This window comes from Myodes glareolus, chromosome 9, assembly GCF_982192425.1.
Source record: "Myodes glareolus chromosome 9, mMyoGla1.1, whole genome shotgun sequence".
Lineage (NCBI taxonomy): Eukaryota > Metazoa > Chordata > Mammalia > Rodentia > Cricetidae > Myodes > Myodes glareolus.
The window spans coordinates 28,512,031-28,530,955 of record NC_142034.1 but is presented as its reverse complement, the minus strand read 5'-3'; the positions used below and the strand labels follow the sequence as shown (position 1 = coordinate 28,530,955).

At 51.2% G+C, this 18,925-nt stretch overlaps 1 long non-coding RNA gene across 2 annotated transcripts; it reads left to right on the top strand.

Moving 5' to 3' along the window:
• Positions 1 to 201: 201 nt before the first annotated feature.
• LOC125408531 (uncharacterized) lies at positions 202 to 6,044 on the top strand. 2 transcript variants are annotated; one of them, XR_015003760.2, is made up of 5 exons: positions 202 to 1,260; positions 2,110 to 2,294; positions 2,866 to 3,096; positions 3,784 to 3,947; positions 4,576 to 6,044. It is a non-coding gene; the product is annotated as an uncharacterized LOC125408531 (long non-coding RNA). The 2 variants fall into 2 exon arrangements; XR_007234493.3 differs by having other exon boundaries at positions 3,784 to 6,044.
• The last annotated feature ends 12,881 nt before the right edge of the window (positions 6,045 to 18,925 follow it).

Below are 18,925 nucleotides of genomic sequence, written 5' to 3'. Positions count from 1 at the left end.
GGCTGAGCCAGAGAGGGATGGGGGTGGAGTAATGGGTGTGGGGAAGGGATGTGGGGAGGCGGGTAAGGGCGGGATAATGGGCAGGGGGTAGGGATGTAGGGAAGGGGGTGGGGGTGGAGTCGTGGGTGTGGGATAGGGATGGGGGCCGGGGAGGATGTGAAGAGGTGGGTGGCGGTCCTCTGGTCTAGAAGGTGACTAGGTCACAGAAGCAGGCAGCAAGAGCTGAGACCGCTCTTCACAGTCCGTTGATGTCTTCTCTGCTCGAGGGTAAGCAGAGGTCGGGTCACACAGCTGAAGTGCTGGGAGTGTTTCAGGAGGTGCCAGAGGCTAGATGTAGAACCAGCTTCAGCTGGCCTCTCCACAGCCTTCTCAGGCCCACCACCCAGATGGGCACTGGGTGAGACTTTCACCCTCTGTGCTGGGGGCAAGGTCATTGGAAGCTATCCTGGGGAGGCCCTGCTACTGAGCCACAGCCTTCACTGGCTTAGAATGTGATGTTAAGCTTGGCCTTGTTGTCTCCCCAGACACCCTCCCTCCTGCCCCTCCTCGCTGTCTTGATGTCCATCTCCAGTCTCACACTTGGAAACCTTCTGCCACCGCCCAGCCTTAGGCTTCCCGGTGGACTTTCCAAAGACAGTCCCACAAGCAGTAACTGCTCTTGGGAGGAGCTTAATAGAAGCCCAACAAAGCTCCTGAATGGAAGACCACACTGGGTGATGTCCCCTGCCCAACCCTCTCCCAGACCACTGGTGGGAGTTCTGGGGTCCAGTAAGAAAAGCCAGGGGAATTCTGGGAGTTCTGTGTGATGGCTGTGACCTGGCTTCAATGCAGTATTGGTACCAGGGGTTGCATCTGCAAGATTACTCCAGATACCAGGACTGCCGGCTTCATTCTCTCTGGCTCAGAGCAGGAGCAGACCCAGGCTGGGGAGTCCTATATTGTAAATAAAGCTGCCGCCCAGAATAGTCCAGAAATTTGCAACCCTGGAAGTGAGGCAACAGGAGTATCTGAAGCGTCTGAAGCACCTTCCCGCAGACTCACCTCCCCCTACACACATACACACACACACACACACACACACACACACACACACACACACACACGACTGGATCCACCCTGAGGAGCCACCCACGGGTCAACATCCTGCTTCCGGCAGACCCTCCTCCTGGAGACCTCACAGAGGGGTGTTCGTTCGCAGTGGGCGACGGGAGAGATGCTAATCGCCACAGATCGGCGCTGCTCTGGGCTGAAGGTCAGGAGGTAAGGCGACCCACAGTTATAAATAACCGTGCCAGGCTGCTGAGGGCAGCTCGCTAGGTCCTCACCCCTCCCTGGCGGACCAGTCGGATTGATTTCTGGCCTCCCAGCCATCACGGGAACTTGAACCCCAGAGAGCTGACCTTTGGGGGGGGTGCACAAGGTCAGGCCAGGGTTCCTGGGCTTCCCTGTATCCTAAATGAAGGCAGTTGTACCTGTCCCAGTCAGAAGAGACCAGAAGGTGGAGGTCTTTGCGCATGCGACCCCCAAATGCAGGTACCTGATCCTGCACCCCCGCTCTGGCAAGCCAGTCCTCAGACTGCTCTAGCTGAGATAGGGAGGCCCAGGATGTCCCAGCCGGGGAGGGACCGCCCAGCCTCCAGAGGCCTGATCTGATGTGGAGTTGACCCCAGAGGCATGTGTTCTCTGCTAGATGGGAACAAGAGTCCCCGGTCTTACTCTGGAAGACCGGGGTGGCAGCAGTCCGTCAGCTGGCTATGCACCAGGGAGGCAGGGATGGCTCCCTACCTCCTCGTGGACGGATAAGGGGGGGGGGGGGATTTGATCCGCAGGGTAGGGGAGGTATACCTTCTATTTTTAAAAACAAAACTTTCTTTGGGGCAGAGGGTGGGGTTAAAGGCCGCAGGCCAACCGTTAGACAAAGTGTTACAGCTGAGGGACTTAGCACAAGGTGAACATAGCCATGTGGCCAGTACCCAGACCAAAACACAGCAGCACCGGGCAGAGGACACAGGGACGGGATGGTAGCGCAGTTGGGAGAGTCCTGGCCTAGCTTGTGAAGCCCAGGGTTCCGTCTCTGGCACCACTGATGGAGCTTGCCTTTAATCCTAGCACTCGGGAAGAATAACAAGTAGAAGACTGAAGTTCAGGGTCATCCTTGACTACCTGTAGAATCTGAGACTACCTGGACTACACGAAACCTTGACTCAAAAACAAACAAAAAGGACCCCTCAAGTCAGCACGAACCACCACCAGAAAAGCTCATCAAAAAATCCTCTCACTGACAACTCTTACAGGTGAGCCCCGTGGTGCCAGCCCACTGACAGCTCTGAGGGTGAGCCCCATGCCGCCCCCTAGGCTGTGGTCATTTTTAACATGTATACATGTGGCATGGTGTTACACAGTACCTACTGTGTAGTGTGGTGTTTGTTTTGCTCAGTGTCCTGTGAGGTCCAGCCATGCTGTTGGGCAGTCCCAGACCACTCATAGGTCACTGGTCTTGCTGGGAACTTGTCACCCTGTGACTCTCTTTTACTGTTGACGGACACTGGGGTGGGTTCCAGTTCCTGGCAACAGTGCCGAGCATCGCTGGGCCCACTCCAGCCTGTGCCCTCAGATCCATAGGACAGGCATGTCTCTTTAGCTCAGATCATTCAGGGAGTGCTGACTTCTCACCAACACGGTCGCAGAACAGCCCAATGTTAGTTTTTGGTTTTCATTCTAAAAAGAGAGCTTGCCTCTTTTTTTTTTTCTTCTTAGTAGAAGGCACAAAAATGCAAAAAAAGAAAGGAAAATCACCATTACTACATTTAGAGGTATCTAACTAGTCCAGCCAGTCAATGACTGTTTCCTAAATCTCTCTTGTAGGTCAAACTCAGGACAGAGAAAGCTTGTCTCCCCGGCAGGCAGCCCGGAGTCTGGCCAGCGTCTGGCCAGCAATGGCATCTCCCAGGGAGCCTCTAGGCGCCCTCAGCATGCTCCATAACCTCCATTACGGCTCCTCGCCCCTGCAGCCTCCATCTTGCAGGGCTCACCATGCACCTGCAACTCAAGGCAGAGCCGGGCCTGGGGCAGCCAGCACCCCAAGATTCAACACTGGTTAGTCAAATGGTCTGAAGAGTTTGCTGCATTTGGGAGAGGGGCAAGTGTAGAGGGTGTGCATGGGAGGCAGTAGGCGTTGTCAGGGGCTGCTGTAGTGAGGTGGGGTGAGCATCAACTCTGGAGGACACTGTCTAGATGGGAGGCCTCACAGGCCCTTGCCCTCCGTCCCAAGGGTTTAAGGGAGACTGGGCTTTTTACTTAATCTCTTATTACAGTGCTAGACATTGGCCTCGGGCCTCACATATTCAAGGTAGGCACTCTGACTATGAGGTATAGAGTCTCAGCTAAGTTACCCAGCCTGGCTTTGAACTTGCTGTGCAGGCTAGGCAGGCCTTGAACTTTTGCTCCCGCTGCATCAGCTTCTGTGCCCCCACACGCAGCCACCGATGTGTTTCTCTAGCAAGAACACTCTCTGGATGTTCGGGAGCACAGGAGACAAGAAGAACAAGGCCTGGGTTATAAACAAGTGGTGCCGTGGTGGAGGTTTCTGCCTTACAGAGGGTAGGGAAGCAGGGTGGAATTGCAGACCTAGGAGGAGATGCGATTGGCTGAGGTCTGGGGAATTTCTTTCCCGTCTTTCATACACATGAGTCCACTTTGGACTTGAGGAGAACAGAGCCAGTCCTGGGAGCCCTAGCGGTGGAGAGAGAGTTCATTCATTCACCCTTTCATCTTTTCATTCAGCAGTAGAAGGACCTGTGCTGACATATGTTCTCCTAGGAAGGAAGACCCAGTGTGCTGCATTCCCGTGCCTAAGCACCCAGTGTTCACGTAAAACTCTGTCAGAGTATGAAGCACAGTCAAAGACTGCCTGGCCTCCAGACTACTTCCCTGCCCTAGTGGCTGAGGTGGGCTCCTCGGGTTGGACTCAGGCTGAGCAGCTGCTACAGGCCTAAAGCCCATGGACAGGATGCCCAGACCAGGGGTACAGAGCCTGAGCCCCACCCTCTCCTGCTCAGCCTGGGCCAGCTCCCCTCACCTCTCACTGCCAACTCACTATCTCCACTTGGGCTAGTGATCGGCCTCTTAAGCCTGGTGTGCTCACGAGGGCAGCCCCCAAACTGCCTGGTGTGCTCACGAGGGCAGCCCCCAAGCTGCCACTCCTGTAGTCTCCTCCCTGCTTGTCTAACCACAATCACCTCCGCCCACACAGCCAGGCAAACCCCTTCGAGTCATCCATTCATTGCTCACCCGGTGTCTCTGCCAGAAAATGCCCTCAGCTCTACCCTTAGCTTGTGTGTATTCAGAGGAGCTCAGAGTGGCGGCTCACGCCTGTCATCCCAGCGCTTGGAAGGCAGACGCAGAACAGTCATCAAATTCAAAGCCAGCCTGGTCTACACAGTGAATTCCAGGCTAGCCAAGGTTACAGAGCAACAACCTGTCTCAAGAGAGAAAATAATAACAAAAAGCATATCTTCACATGGAAGCTCCTCTTTTTTTAAAAAAAAAATCTTGATTAATGTTAATTATGTGCAGGTGCCAAGTGGCCAGAGGAATTGGATCCGCCAAGAGCTGGAGTTGCAGGCAGTTGTGAGACACCTGATGTGGTTGCTGGTTGGTTTCAGAACTCAAGTCCGAAAGAGTAGTACATGCTCTTAACCACTGAGCCATCCCTCCAGCCCCCCAGGAGCCACGCTGCACGCCTGGTCCCAGCCGGCGTTGGCACTCACTGGCTGCTTCCTTCAGTTCCAGGCATCACAGCCGATTGATTTTATTAAGAAGTGAGTCAGATCATGCCATTTGCCTGGTCCCCCGTTCTTCAGAGGAAAAACCGAAGTCGTCTGTGGTGGCCTTTACCCACCTCTACCTGCCCCGTCTCATCTCCGATACCGCTCATTTGGGTCAGCTACTGGCTTTGTTCTGTGATTACACAACCCATGTACCGGCCCCAGGGCCTTTGTACTGGCTGTTCTCTCTTGGCACCTTCTCCCCCCAAGTGCCACCTTCTTCAGTTCTTCATGAGGGTTCCCCTCCAGACAGCCTTCCTTCCTTCTGGACCTCCATGCTGATCGCTGTCAGTGCCCAGATCTTGCTTTCTAATCCATTCTGTGCTGAGAGGACCCATGGCTTCTTGGAGAAATGGCTGCTTCTTGGACTAGGACAGGAAATAGGCAAGATGTGACCAGAGTATCTGAATGCCTCAGAAAGGAAGGAGGAATTGGAGACAGGAGTCACCCGAACGTGGATGTGTCCAGCGGTGCTGGAGCCACCGTACGGCACAGCAGGTAGGGCTGGATTGTGTGACCCAGAGGTAAGACACATTTGCCAGCTTGTGACAGTCAGTGGGAGAGAAGAACCCAGGTGTCACGTGGCACGGAATGTCACGTGGCTCCTCACACAGGCATTACCAGCCAGGGTCGAGGTCAACAGCAACAAGTTAGACTGTGGACCAAGGTGTGAAAGAAATGGCACTGTCCCTTTGTCACCTGGCTCCCCAGGGCTCACAACCCCGGTTTAGTCGTGTGAAGAAACAGCAGACAAAAAAAATTTTTAGCTGTATTTTTTTATATTTTGGGACAGGGTTTTGTGTAGCCCTGGCTGGCTTTGAACTCACTGTGTAACTGAGGATTGCCTTGAACTTCTGACTCTCCTGCCCCCACCTCTAACATACTGGAATTATGGGGGTGTTCTGCCATACCCAGCTTCCAGCAGGCAAATTTTGGTTTGAGGGCATCTACAAAATACCTGACTGGGATCCCTCAAAACTACTAGAATCATCAAAGTGAGAACTGCTCTGGCCGAGAGAAGCCTCTAGAGGGGAAACAATGAAATGGAATGTGGTATGTGGAGGGGTTCCGGGACGGAAAGGGCTTAGTGGACAAAGGTCTGGTGAAAGGACTCGAGAAGTTTCCATGGCTAATAATTACTACTGGGTGTGGTGACACTATACCTTAACTCAAAAGCTGAGGCAGGAGGATGGTGAGTTTGAGACCAGCTTGAGCTACAGAGACTCTGATATATATATATATATATATATATATATATATATATATACATATATATATATATATATATATATATATATATATATATAAAATCAGTCAGGTGGCGGTGGCACACACCTTTATTCCCAGCACTACGGACGCAGAGGCAGGAGGATCTCTGTGAGTCTGAGGCCAGTCTGGTCTACAGAGCTAGTTCCAGGACAGGCTCTAAAACTACAGAGAAACCATGTCTTGAAAAACCAATATATCTACATACATACATACATACATAGCGATAAATGGAAGATGTCATCGATGGAGAAACTATGATGGGGGAGGGGCACGGGGAAGTCTTTACTGTGTTCTTTTTCTGTGAATCTATAACTACCCTAGAGGTACATTCTGGTTTTTTTGTTTGTAAATCACACTCTCTGAGATGCGCATGGTGGAGCATACCGGTAACCAAGCACTCACGAGGCAGAGGCCGGAAGGTGAGCTTGCGGTCAGCTCGGGCTACAGCGTAAAAGCCTGTCTCGAAGAAGCTGAGTAAGAGCAAGCTGGATGGTTCCGAGGCGAAGCGTTCACAACGGCCTGCCAGGCTGAGTTCCTTCTCTGGAGCCCCTGTGAAGGTGAAGGAAAGAATAAACTCGACAGAGCTGCCCTCTGGCCTTCCAAGGCACACCGAGGAACAGGCATGCCCCCATACCTCATACACACAACCAACCATAAAAAAAAAAAAAAAAAAAAAAAAACATATTCTTAAAGCAAATTAAAAAAAAAAAAAGATCACATCACCCAAGCTGCCATGCCCCTCCGTGGCTTCTCCTGTTTACATCTTTTCACCATTTAAACTGCTGTGTATTGACCTCATGTATTCTATGACCTGGACCTCTGGGATTTAAACCTCCTAAGGCTTTCTGTCTGTCCTGTGTGCCCAGAACTTCAGCCAATCTGACAATAAATATTTGTTGAATGATAAATTTCCACAGATAGTCTGTTAGCTTTTCCAAGTGCCCTCTGTGCCTACATACATGGCCATTGTTGTAGGATAAACACAAGATTATGCCTCAGTGCTCGGCTCTCTTTGTTAGCTTCTGATCGCTTTTCCACGTTACTGTTTTCCACTGTCATTTTCTAGCCTGTGCTGATGTTGGCAGGCCAACAAATGGTTGAGATTCAAGAGGCACAGGCTTTGGGGCGTCTCTCCCTCTGTGTCGGCTCTGCCAGGCTGCCACATGGGCAGGAGGGCTGGAGTGATGCCAGGACTGGCGGAGGCCACTCCCTCCCTCTGACATCAGACCTGTGGGCCCTAGATCCTGCTTGGTGGTGAACCAGGTGCGTCAGAACCCAGGGATTAAATAGATTTGGAAATCCACTGACTTGTCTTCTACCAGCCAGAAGCTGAGAAAGGGCAGCCAGACCATCGGCTGGGAGCAGTCAGCCCTCTGTCCAGATGCCTGTCAGCTGTTTCTCAGCTGCTGCTGTCTGGTTTCTTGTGTGGAGGCTGGAACCCAGGGCCTTACACAGGCCAGGTGCTCCACCCCACCTGTTTTGCTGGTGGCCTGGACAGGCCTCTGGGGGACTTGATATGTTGGAGGAGGAAACACTTGGTGTGTCTACAATGGGGGCAAACAAGGGGTACCCTTAATCCAACCACCCGTCTGCCTTTGTGATAGCAATACGAAAACTTCCCAGTGATTGTGCGACATTCCAGCGCCGAGGATAAAAATATCAAAGGGCAAATGCCCCTGGAAAGTGTGCCACGTGCTCCTGAGTTCCCCCAGCTCCCCTAGGAACCAAGATTGCACTCCCACTCCAGGGTTCTGTCTCTGTAGCTTTAGACACGCTGTGAGGATGCAACCATGTTATCTGCATTTCCACACGTGTCCCCTTGCTCCAGCATCTGGAAGAAGCCCCAGTGTGCACAAGTCAGTGTTACATGCAGTGTACTTGTCTGTGCTTGCCTGGGCACCAAACTAAGGCCATGTGTGTGTCCATTTGCACGGCTTTGTGATTTGCCTCTTTGCCGTTTTAGGTGTGAGCTTGTATGGTGTATGGGTTTGCATGTGTGTGTTGCATGCACCGTGGCTGCTCTTCTGTTTTTGTGGGGGAGAGGCTTCTGCAAGATGCGTGCACGCTCCTGCAGATCCGCTTGCCTCTGCTTCGTGTGACCTTGAGTGTGTGTCTCCTTGGGCATGTGCCTAGACATATGCACATGTATGCCTATGCCCACAGTCACGGTGGCCCCACACACCTGCTCTGGCAAGCCTGCCGCCCCACCCTACATCCTTTTGGCAGGATGACTGGGTCCTTCCATATCGCACAGGTGAGCTGGCCTCTGCTTTTCTCATAGCTTGAGTTACTCAGGCTCGCCCAGAGTTTTCCAGCATTCGCACCTGTGTACCTATGCCCCCATCCCCCTAGCTCAGTGTTTGGAAGTTCCCCAGAAGAGCCAGCCTTCCGAGATGGTCTGAAGTGAAGAGACCAGGTGAAGTTAGCTCAGTGAGGAACTGCCAGGGATTATTTGATACCGGAACCAGACCTGAATTGATAACACTTTGGTGGAATAGGGAAGTCTGAAGTGTCATGAGAGATGGCCCAGTAACCCATCCTCACCCCCCCCCCCCGCTATGAGGTTGTGTCCCCAAGTCTGGTTGGTCACTGTTGTGTAGACAGGCTCAGCTCAGCCATTGGGACCTCTAGTTTGGGAAGCTCCCCCTGGCTCCCTACATCTGGGACAGCAGGGAACCCTGGCCATATCCTGGGGAGTCATACCAAGGACACCATTGAGAGCCTACTCCAAGCCTCCAAGAAGCAGGGAGTGACATGGCACCTCCTTCCACTGGCCCTGGCCAAGATGCCAGGGCAGATAATATCCTGGGCTCAAGGAGGAAATGTCACTGGCTTTTTGCTTCAAGACCCAGAGCTGCATGTAGGAGGGAGATGGAAACACCTCCCCCCAGGACTAGAACCTCTGCCCCCCAGCTTTGTACCTGCCCTGTCAGATACTAGCCAGTCCTAGGACCCAGGCAGCCTCATGGGCAGGAGACCTAGAACACCCCTTGAGTAGGGGTGGGGTAGGGAGAGCCCATGCTTTCCTACCAATCCATTATTATTATTATTATTATTTTATTATATTATTATTGAGACAGGGTTTCTCTGTGTTGCCCTGACTGTCCCAGAACTCTCTCTGTAGACCAGGCTGGCCTAGAACTCAGTGAGATCCACCTGCCTCAGCCTCCCGAGTGCTGGGACTAAAGGCACACGCCACTATGCCCAGCATCAGCCAGTCCACTCTTAATCTAACCACTGCTTCCAGAGAATAAATTGGTTGGGATGGCTCCGTGTTCCCTCTTCTCCCTTAACTGTAAAAATAAATCTTTAAAATAATGCAAACACCATACAAACACAGGTGCTTTGATGGAAATAATACGAAGAGTAAAACTGATTTATTTCATCCTCACCACCCCTCACCTTAGTTCCCACAGCACAATTTACTGTGTTAATAATTCATTATATCACCTTGGGCATGATGGCACACACCTTTAATGCTCAGGAGGTGGAGGCAGATGGATCTCTCTGTGGATCTAAAGCCAGCTTGGTCTACAAAGTGAGCTGCTGGACAGCCAGGCCTATGTAAAGAGACCTTGTCTAAAAAAAAAAAAAGTTCACTCTCGCCTCTTTTGAAGGGACCCTGGAAACGGCGCTCAAGGCCTTGGGAATGCCGGACAATGCTCTGCCACTAAAGCAGCCTTTGTTTTTTTGTGTTTTGTTTTGGATTGTTTGTTTTAATTTTAAGACAAGGTCTTGCCCTTGATCTTCAGGCAGCCCAGGCAGGCCTGGAGCTTGCGAGGCTCTTACTCAGCTGCTGGGACTAGAGGCATGCCTCACTTGGTGTACAGGTTACGGTGGGAGACGGCTCAAGCAGGAAAGGAGCTTGTCCACAGTCATTAGCGAACTGGATCCGAATGCTGTCCTTTGACTTCCCCAGGAATGCTTTGGCATATACACACACCACTGGAATAAAACGTAAAAAAACGATTTGTTTCACGTTTATTGGCGGTGTTGGACATGTGCATGCCAAAGGAACTGTGTGCAGGCCAGAGGCCAAGTCTGGGCAGTAAAACTAGTTACTAGATGGTCTGTCTTAGTAGCCCTCCATTCTCTTTTCCTTTTGAGACAGAATCTCATTCATGTAGCCCAGGCTGGCCTCGGACTCACTACATAGCTGAAGCTGACTCTGACTGCTTGATGCTCTCGCTGCCTCCTCCTCTTCTTCCTCCTCCTCTTCCTCATCCTCGTCTTCCTCTAGCTGGGATTCCAGGTGTGGACGAGTACATTCGGTTTATGTGGTGCTAGGAATGAAACCCAGGCCTCCAAGCACTCTAGCAGCTGGGCCACATTCTCTGCTCCATATACAGATTTAAATAAAAAGACACAGATACAATCATAGTCTCTGTATTTCCTCTGCTTGCTTAAAAAAAAAAATCGGATCCACGTCAACGCGTCTCAATCTCCCCTACTTTCTTTTAAATCCGCGACTCGGTATTCTGTGTCTATTCTACACCTCTCTCCCCTGTTGAGAAGCGTGCTATTTCCTTTCCTTTTTTCTTTTTCTCCTATTTCCAAAAGTACCATGTTGCAACAAACACACGTCTTCCAGCAGGTGCTGGGTGTGGGGCATGCGGGTGAAAGATGCATCCCACCGCGTCCCGCACCGCAAGGGTCAGCGGGCAGTGAGAATCAAGAGTAGGTTGGAGACCACTGAGCACCGCCGGTGCCGGTCTACAGGCTCCCGGCTCCGCCCGCGTCGCCCCCGCCTCGAGCAGGTCGGTGCTGCCGTTTTTAGCGCTCCTGGAGCGGGGAGTACAGACTCCATCACCCCCGGGAAACGCGGCCATCATATTTTTGGTTGCATAAGCAAACGAAATTAGAAATGTGTACCGCGCTCAAGACCTTTGGAGGCGAGCAGGGGGCCCAGGGCAGAGACAGGGATTAGGCGAGTTGAGCGGCCGGAGGATGGTTTCCTCTTTTAATTTGGGTTCCATGGGCTCAGTTACGTAATCGGTAGCTGCGAGCTGGCTGGAACCAGTGGCCTCGGCCCCGACCGTTTCAAAGAACACTTGGGGGCGGGGGGGGGGGGTACGGGACAGGGTGCGAGTGGGCTGCAGGCACACAGCACCGCCCTGGCCGCACACCCAGTAGGAGTGCGGCCCCGGGGAGCCCAAGGCGCTCCATTCTTACTGCCCTGGCGGTTTGGTTTCCGTCGCAAGACTGCACAAAATAAGTCGTCATTGGAAGCTACCAAAATGTTTGGCATTATGTGGAGAACTCTCTAGTACATCATGAGGCAGTCATTGCAAGGCATATTATAGAGCAGAGAAAAAGGAATGGGGGAGGGAGCGAGGACCGAAGGGTGCACTAGACAAAAGCCAGTTTGAGAACAGCACGGACACATACTGTCATTGGTGTTCAGAGACAACACAGAGATGTCTATCCAGCAAAGCCTGCTAGGAGAGACATAGCAAAGCAGGCCCAGGGCGGTCCTCCAACAGATACCCCAACAACGCCGCCCCCCCCCGACTTTTGGAGCCTCAGGCAAGGCCTGAAAGGGAGTCAGGAGGGACTTCAGGTTCTCCTCCTCTTTGTGTGTGTGTGTGTGTGTTACCAGGCCAAACACAGCATCATCATGAACGCTAGGCGAGCACACTACCCCTCTATGAGGCCAACTTCCAGGCTCGGACCTTCCTACTTCTGGATAGCATGTGAGTTTCTCGTATTGTAGTCTGTGCACTGCTGTCCATAAGAAGCAAAGATCAAAAGAGAGGGACGCTTGAGAGGCAGCCTGGGGCCAGACAGCACTTCTACTTTTGCTGAAATCAAGTAGGAATTAGGGGGGTACTCTTCAGAGGTAGGAGGGTGGTGGAGAATAGGGGACCCAGCTATCCAGATAAGGAACCTAAATCCCCCAGGAGAGAGGGGTTTGCCCCAGCTCACACCAGTGACCTTCAGGCTAAAGGATACAGAGGCTGTGATTTCTTGTTCAGGGTGCATCTGCTACCTGGTCGCTCTGTCCCGCCAGTCCTCGGGGATGCTGGGGAGGCGGGAGGGACAATTAGGACCTCATGGACGGAACAGGGAGGGCAACTTGGGAATCTATCAATCTAACCAAACCTATGTTGGGACTCTGGATGAGTTCAAAGATTGTCTATAAATTTTTTAATACTAATCCAAGTTGGCATCTCCATCCCTCTCTGTAGTCGGATTTTTCTTTGGGCCACCAACTCACAAATAGCAACACAAAGATTCCTTATTAATTATGAAAGCTCGGCCTATAGCTTAGGCTTGTTCCTAACTAGTTATCTCTTATAATTTAAGTTGGCCCGTTTCTATTAATGTACGTTTTACCATGTGGCTTTTTACCTTTCTTTCGTTCTGCTTGTCCGACTCCCTCCACGTCTCGTCGGCATCTCCTCTGTGCCTCAGTTATCTCCTTCTACTTCCTCTCTCTGCCTGGAAGTCCCGCCTATACCCCCTGCCTAGCTATTGGCCATTCAGCTCTTTATTAAACCAATCACAGCAATATATCTACTCACGGTGTGCAAATATCCCATAACACCTCTCCCTTTGAATCACAAGGCTAGATAAAACAGTGTCAGTCAGTGCGGTGCACGCCTTTAATCCCAGCACTCAGAGGGCAGAAACCAGCCTGGGCTACAGAGTGAATTCCAAGAAAGTCAGGACTACATAGAGAAACCCTAGCTCAGAAAACCAAAAGGAAAAAAAAAAGCCATGTCCCAAAGCTTCCTTCTAGCTATTGTAGAAGATCCACTGTGGTTGGGGACTGGCTTTGTAAGAAGTCCAAGTGCTCTGAGATTGCCTGAACGGGGGCCTCTCATAGCACTTCAGCACCAGCCACATTACACTCAGGGTTACAGCAGCCCATAGGAGACCCCAGGAGAGAAGCGCCTGGCTTCCCCAAATTCCAGAGCTACAAGACAAAAGTGTTTGTGCAGGGGGAACAGCAAAGAGGAAGCGCGGACTCGGGGACCCCAGTAAACTAATAATTTAATGGAGAAATACGACACAGAGCAAATAACTATAAAATAACACAACAAGCTCAACAAAGGAGCCACACCCAGGTAATAGGCAGCAGGCAGAAGAGTCTGTAATCTAGGCTGGGTGGGTGGCTTTCCCGGAGCAGGTGACCTTGGACTGGCTTTGGAAGGTGAGGGTTTGTTTACCAGGTAAGAGGATGAGGGTCACCTATCCGGGTGGAAGGAAGAAGCTAAAAGGAGAGAACAGCGGAGAGGGCGTGGAGGAGGCCTAATGGGAGCTGGAGAAGAGGCTGGGTCGATGGCAGGACCCCAAACCATGGGAACCTTGAATGCCGGCCAAGGGCTTAGATTGACAGCAACTGGGAGGCATCAGTACAGACACATGGGATGGAACCTCCTGGGACCAGCAGGAGGAATATGGGGGGAGCAGTGAACCAGTGCAAGGGAGAAACCAAAAGGGGCTGTGTGTCTCTGAACAGGGGTTGGGAGGGACAAGGTGTGAAGATCATTTGGGGAACTGTCAAGTGTGGGTGCCTGGCTGGGGTGTAATGGGCAACTTTCAGCCTAGGGGGTATCTTTCTCCGGTGAGTAGGATGGCTGGGGCAGCAGCCACTTAGAAAGCCTTGAAGGAGAAGCCAGTGTGAGTCCAGGTGGGGTGAGCTGGCCGCTGCAGCGTTAAGGTGATCCAGGAAGAAACATCCCAGTGCCCTGATGAGAGGGAGGTGCTGAGATCTTGGGCAGGCTCGTGGGGAAGAGCAGCCAACAGCAGCCACTCCTTACAGTGCGCCAATAGATGGTAGGGTGACTGCGTGACTGAGTGTAGTGACTGTTGAGATCGTCTGGGTAGATGAAGCAGTTGAGGATGTGGGACAGGCCCTGAGGCAGATTCTGGTGCTGCAACTGTCCAGGGAGGTGAGGGTGAGAGCCAAGAGCGATGACGAAAGGCCTGGTAACTCCTGGTCTCAGTTTCCTGGGGTGTGTCCCAACAGGTAAGCCACAAGAAAGCACAGGAACAAAACAGAGACATACAGAGAGTCAGAGCCAAGAGAGCGCAGTGGCCACCGGGTGGGACACAGTGTCATCCAGGGATCCTCATTGCTGACTCCATGCCAGACGCTGTACTTGATGCCAGCTAAATCCTGATGGGTAAAGTGAACACTGTCTGTGTGGAGCTTAAGTTAGATCCCTGTGGAGCTATTCCCATTTTATCACAACTCAGAGAGATTAATTTACCCAAGGTTATCCAGCAGGGGAAGATTGTCGGTTTGGTTTTGGGTATACGGCACAGCAAGGGGCAGAGGGCTGCCTGATCCTGGGGCACACGTTGGTTCAGTAAACTCCGTTTAGGCCAGACTTCCACTTTAAGGGACCAGGGCTCTATTGAGATGTTAGAGGTAATGGGGTCCTTGTTAGCAAGATGTGCATGTCAGGGCTGGGCTGAGAGTCAGCAAGATGAACAACTTACTGTCTCCTTAATGTCATTGTGGCTGTTGGCTACTCCCCCACCAAGCGGCTTCAACTCATGGGGCTCTGTGTGAAATGCCTTCCCGGCTGCAGCTCAACTGTATGCTGGGGCAACCTGCCCAATTACTAGTCCATTGTACATATGGGAACACCGAGACCAGGTGGGTTGGTTATCTGCCTAAACTAGACTGCCAAGGAAGATGCAAAGCTGCAGGACTTTGAGCTCCAGAATTTGAGGGCATTGCCACGACTCACAATGCTGCCACCAGAGTGGGGACAGGAACAACCTGAGTCTGAACCTGTGGGTGGGGACTCAGAGCCCAGCTCTGAAAAACTGGGGAGTGTCACAGGCCTGTGGTCAGAACTGGCATAGGCCATAGTTCCTCTTCAGCATACCCCAGGACCCAGATGTCTCCTGCCTAGGACTTGGGACCCTTCTTCTAACCCTCAACTTTCCCCACGAAACAGGAAATACTTAAGCTCAGCACGCTCAACCCTTTTACCTTGGGAAACTGAGGCATCGAGAGAGCTTAGCTACCCAACTCCTCCCTTTAAGTTAGTGACAGACTCTAGGTTAGATGACAGAGGATGGAGGGCCACTTCCCTAAAGACAGGGCATGACCTCGTTACCTTCCCTAACCTCCCCCACACACCTCACATGCACATACCATACACAAACACATATATATGCATACATGTGGGTACCCATATACCACATACGGGTACCATATGTGTGTGCACATCATGCATTATATATGCACATATTACACATACACACAACACAAAGCAGCTAAAACCAAGAGCCATCCTGGCCAGTGCAGGGAAGGGGTGTTGGTACACTAGGCAGTGGTAGGGACCATGACAAGGTGATGGGTGAACGGCAACCGGAGGAGGTGGCCATGCCTGGCTGCAGCTTACAGAAACCTCAACAGCAGTGTCTCAACCTTCCGCAGGCAGAGAACCCTTTAATACAGTCAGTTCCTCATGCTGTGGTGACCCCCAACCATAAAATGATTTCATTGCTGCACTGTAACTTGTTTTGCTACTGTTACGAGTTGTAATGTAAACATCTGATGTGCAACCCTGTGTGGGGGTCGTGACCCACATAGTGAGAACTGCTACTTTACAAGGAAAATGTATCCAGAGCCATCACCTGCACAGGAAGATGCCTGACTGGAACAGGGGCAGGTTCACACATCTCCTTCTCAATCTAACAGTCTGGCTTGGTTTCAGAGACACAGCTGTAGAAACCAGGCGAGGTGGCTCGCCACTCTAATCCTAGCACTCAAGAGGTAGTGGCAGAGAGACCAGGAGTTCAGAGTCATCTTTAGCTACGTAGACAGTTCTAGGCCAGTCTGGACTGCAAGAGACCATTTCTAGACATATAAATAAATAAGATCAAGTCGCAGTGTGGAAAGATGGCTAGACAAGGCATCCCTCCATTCTGAGATGCCCTGTCTGGCAGGCTCCTGTAGAAGAGACCAAGGAGGTTGTTCATGAATCCCAAGGGACCCTAATCTTGTCTGTGCCTCTTCCTGTAAACCCAAGCGTTCTCAAACTGGCCAGCACCTTCAGAAATCCCAATGCTCTGGCTGCACCAGACTCATTAAGCCTGGGCAGGAGCTAAGTACCAGCCTTCTTAAGAGAGTCACACAGGTAATTCCAAGGCACAGAGGAGTCCCAACGTCACATCTCAGGCAGCTGGTTAGAAATGCAAGGTCTCCACCCACCAGAGACTGACTGAATCAGAATCCTCAGGGTGGGGCCAATCTGGGGTTTTGACAGCCCTCTGGGAGGTTGTAAGGCTGATACCATTTGAGCAACTATCTCTGTGACGCCAGGAACTCCAGACATCTGACCAGTCACCGGTGTGAAATAAGAGACCTTCAGCTAGGCATTTCTTGAAATAAAATTTAAAAATCTTACTCTGGCCTATTCCTTACAAAGAATCAAGAAGCAAAAAAATACAAGTTAGGGCCAGGCGGTGGTGTCGCACACCTTTGATCCCAGCATTTGGGATTAGTAGAGCAAGTGGATCTCTGTGAGTTCAAGGCCAGCCTGGTCTACAAATTGAGTTCCAGGACAGCTAGGACTGTTTGTTACACAGAGAAACCCTGTCCCAAGCAAACAAACAGGAAAAAACAAGTTAGGCCATTTCCACGTCTTCAGTTGGAAACCCTCATCCCTTGAATTTAGAGCTATGAAACATAACCTCACCCCCACAAGGTCACAGAGTCCTTCCCCCTCTTCCAGGCACAGCCTGAGAAAGCTCCTTTCACTCGACCAGGTTGCCCAGGCTAGCCTTGTGTTGCCCAGGCTAGCCTTGTCTCCTGGGCTCAAGCTCTCCCTGATCTGAGAATGCAAATATGGTCACTGTGCTCTCCCCACCCACTTCCCCTTTGTTTTCTTTCTTCTCCCTCTTCCTCTCCCTCGCCTCTCCTTGGTCTTTTGAGACAGGACCTTGCTATGTAGGCCTGACTAGCCTCAAACTCGCTGTGTAGTTCAGGCTGGCCTGAGGTTCATGGCAATCCTTCTGGCTCATTATTGAGGTTACGGCTCTATGCCTCCCCACCCAATTCTAGGCTCCCCTTTCAATCTGGGGCCTCGAATCCTATCACACAAGGCTAGCACTCAGCAGGTGTTCGCTGAACATCTACTTTTCTCCTTCCCTTTCCCCTTAGAACCTCTAGAGCAATGGCTACTGCTGTGTTGGTTTGTACTAAAGCTAGCCTCAGCGGCCACCTGTACAGGAGTGGCCAGCTTCAGGGATTATGAATTATTGTGGTTCATCCTAGGGCAGCCTGTCCCATCGTCAGAGATCTAAAGGGCAGTGCGTGACATTATGCTGATGATTTAATACATCTTGGTGTTGTGGTTTGTCCTGTCGCCTTGGTTCTAGGCTTCATCATTTACTTACCAAGAGATTTTTTTTTGATGTGAGTGGAAAAACAGTATCAATTCCCATATGTCAATTAAAAGATGTCTCTGTTGCCAGGTGGTGGTGGCACATGCCCTTAATCCCAGCACTCAGGAGGCAGAGGCAGGTGGATCTCTGTGAATCCAAGGCCAGCCTGGTCTACAGAGAGAGTTCCAGGACAGTCAAGGCTGTTATACAGAGAAACCCTTTCTCAAAAAAGTAAAAAAGTAAAATAAAATAAAATGTAGTTAAGCCTGATTTCACAGGTTTCTAATCCCACTTGGAAAGAAGGAGGAGAAAGTGTTCAAGGTCATTCTCAGCCAAAAAGCTGAGTTCAAAGCTAGCCTGGGGGCTGCACGAGAGCATGATTCAAGAACCAAAATGAATAACTAATAATAAATAAGCAAAACAGAAAAAAGGGGAATAGTGATCAGAGGAAATGGCTCAGTTGGTAAAGTGTTTGCCTCGCAAGCATGAAAACCGTAATCCAGTCCCCAGAACGCATGTAAGAGAAAAGGTGTCAGGCACAGTAACTTCAGTTTGTAATCGAGGGCTGGAGACAGGGAGACAGGCTACACAGTTGCAGGCAGGTGAGAGACCCTGCTCAGAGTTCACCATGGTGGTCTGGATATAAATGTATTGTTGTTAGAGAACAGTTTAGCCATATCCACAAACACAAAAATTGCATTTGTCATACAGCAAGACCCTATTTGAAAACAAACAAGCAAGTAAGTAAGACAAATTACAGAGGGAAGAAATTCCATCAGCTCCTCAGAGAGACTCTCAGAGGAGGCAGTGCCTGGAGGAACCTGCTTTACGGAGAGCCCAGCTCTCAGGGCTGTGGCTTAGTCTCCGTGGGGTCGGGACTAAGAAAGCCACAGCTCCACATCTTGCTAAATGGCAAATCATGACCCTATCTACCCGACCTGGCTCTTGGTTGGTTAAAGGGTCAAAGACAAAGCTGGCCATGGAGGCAGAGGCAGGTGGATCTCTGAGTACGAGGCCAGCCTGGTCTACAGAGTGAGTGCCAGGACAGCCAGGGCTACACAGAGAAACCCTGTCTGGAAAAAAAAGCAATCAAATGCAAGTGAGGACAAGATGCCCTGACCTCCACAGACTTTCCCTGGGGTGGGGGGTGCTTTGCAAATGCCCCACACAGCATACTCCTCAATCCCAAACACAAAGCTTTAGGCAGATACTTACCATTCTAGTCCAGGACCCAGTGGACACCCTCTGTTTTCTACAGACTCTCTCCTTATTGCTGGCAAGACCCCTTGCCTCAGATGGTGACAAAGCTCAGATAGATCCACTGGGACCTGAGGATGCCTCTGTGGGCAGATCTGGCTAGTCAGAATACATATACCTGGTACCACCGGCCTGGTGCCACCTAGGGTCACCCAAAGGGTCCCTGGTTCCTACCATTAAACCCTTTGATGAAATCAGTCCACAAAAAGGTTCCAATA